Here is a 2334-nt window from a genome sequence, read left to right on the forward strand (position 1 = left end):
AAATGTTTCACATACAGATCTCATATTACAGTATTTAATAATAATTTAAAATATACAGTACCAATCAAGTTTGGACACCTACTCATTGAAGGGTTTTTCTTTATTTGTACTATTTTCTACATTGTAGGGTAATAGTAAAGACATCAAAACTATGAAATAACATTGAATCATGTAGTAACAAAAAAAGGGGTTAAACACTATTTTAGAATATTCAAAGTAGCCACGCTTTGCCTTGATTACCACTTTGCACAAAATTAGATCAGGTTATTGGTTACTGTTTGTTTACAACATTGCAATGTTGCATCTACATAAACCAAATCACATATAACTTTAAATAAACTTGATTCTCACAGAGAACTAAACACAATAAATGTAGTAAATATACAAAACAACATGTATTCAATGTCTTAATGCAATACAACTTCAAATGATCATCATGCTAATGAAGAAAGGAGCAAAGACTGGATATTGTTTGACATTTTTATGTAGCTACAACATTTACACGTGAACACAATGGGGATGTTGACCTTATGATGTTTAAAGGGGCAACTACTGAATTTACATGAGCCAAGTGATACATGAGCAATAGCTTTCAACTATTGAAAGTTTTAAAAAGATTTAATAATTAAAACATCAAAAACTAAATCAAACCTAGTTCAGAACTATTGCCTTTTTGAGTGAACTTTGAAGATGGCGCGGCCCTATGGAAGTCTTTCATCCAAAATGCATCCCCGAGCTGTAGTTCTGCCAGTGAACAAGGCAGTTAGCCCACTGTTCCCCGGTAGGCCGTCATTGAAAATAAGAATTTGTTCTTAAATGACTTGCCTAGTTAAATAAATTATAAATACATTTTTAAAAAGCTGTTAAAGTTGCCTTGATGTTGCTATGCTTCTCACTGAAACTGGCATTCCATATATTTTTTAGCAAGGAAACAATGTATATAAACAAATGATGGAGCTAGCATAAACTAGGCCTACTAAATCTACCTTTAAAATGTGTGGCCAACTGTTTCACAGGACACAATATTTTGCTCCAGCCAAGCCTCAACACAATTTTATCAAACTAATTATGATATACAATATAAACTGGGGACTTCATCACTAAGAAGTAGTCTAATAGTTGTCTCTTCTTCCTGACACAAGTGTATTAGGATTGGGTGGAAGAAAAGCAACATATAATTGAGTTATCCTTAATATGGAAATTCATATATTTCCAAAAATAATTATTGTTAACTTACATCTCAAAGCCATGCATGCAAGAAGTTGCACCGGCTGCACACATCTCTCTGTCCTCGGGTAGATTGAAGGCCTCAATCTTGGTTTTTGCCTTGTAACTGATTGCTTCTTGAAAGAGAGAAAGTACACCACATGATGAAGATGAGCTAGCTACTAGTTTAAAGCAATGCAAGATCTAATTGCTACAAAGAAGGAATGTATGGGCTACATTTATGAAAACAATGCATGCATTTGCTTACCATGCTTATAGACACAAATGTATCGCTCAAAGAAGGTTGATGCATCCTCCTCCCAATACAGCATTTTCCAACACCACAGGTAGGGGAAGGGTAGCCATCTGCAAGAGTCAAAAATATCATAACCTTAGTTAGCCAAGTAGCTAGCCGAGCAGCTAGCCAAGTAGCTAGCTAAGCAGCAGGCCAAGCAGCTAGCCAAGTAGCTAGCTAAGCAGTTCGCCATTCAGTGGCGCTGACACATTGAAACTCAAAGTGTTTCACTATCTCATAAAGCATGACATTGTTAACTAGGCATCAATGAGCTAACAGTTTTAAGTTCATTAGGAAGTTGAATTAATAAGTTAGACACTCACTGGCAAACTTTGATAGGTAGCTAGCTAGATTTCTTCGTTTCCATTTTCCAACATATTTTTCGAATCCCCCTGATTGGTCGTCAACTGGTTTTAAAACGCATGTTTTCACCAGAAGCCGTTTCTGGTAACGTGGCAATAAATATTGTTGCCACAGATTCAAATAGAATCTTGAGAATTTTTTGTCAGAAGAAAAAAATACTCTTGCGAACTGTTTGCCACTAAAATGCATATTATTGTTGAAAAATGTTTGCTGCAGATTCACCATTATTGGCAAACTTCTGGCAACATTTTTTTGACACACTTGCAGGAAGTTTCATTTTTATAAGGGAAGTGATAGATTTTCAACAAATACATCTCTGTCATTTAACCGCCTCATGCCATGAGTTGATAGCGAAAAAACACAACAATGTCTTTCATAATTTCTTCAAACAATAAAAGCTAAATTACCAACAATTCTGAAAATGGATTGTTACATTACAGCCTAAAACTGATTAAATGCAACATTTTCCC

General features: G+C 35.0%; 1 long non-coding RNA gene across 2 annotated transcripts; it reads right to left on the minus strand.

The window, feature by feature from the left end:
* Positions 1-466: 466 nt before the first annotated feature.
* On the minus strand, positions 467-2132 carry LOC112249720. Of its 2 annotated transcripts, none has more exons than XR_002953400.2 (4): positions 1825-2132; positions 1475-1572; positions 1238-1343; positions 467-1128 (listed from the first exon to the last, which is right to left on the minus strand). It is a non-coding gene; the product is annotated as an uncharacterized LOC112249720 (long non-coding RNA). The 2 variants fall into 2 exon arrangements; XR_002953399.2 differs by having other exon boundaries at positions 467-1132; positions 1825-2131.
* Positions 2133-2334: the final 202 nt, after the last annotated feature.

Source organism: Oncorhynchus tshawytscha, linkage group LG04, assembly GCF_018296145.1.
Source record: "Oncorhynchus tshawytscha isolate Ot180627B linkage group LG04, Otsh_v2.0, whole genome shotgun sequence".
Lineage (NCBI taxonomy): Eukaryota > Metazoa > Chordata > Actinopteri > Salmoniformes > Salmonidae > Oncorhynchus > Oncorhynchus tshawytscha.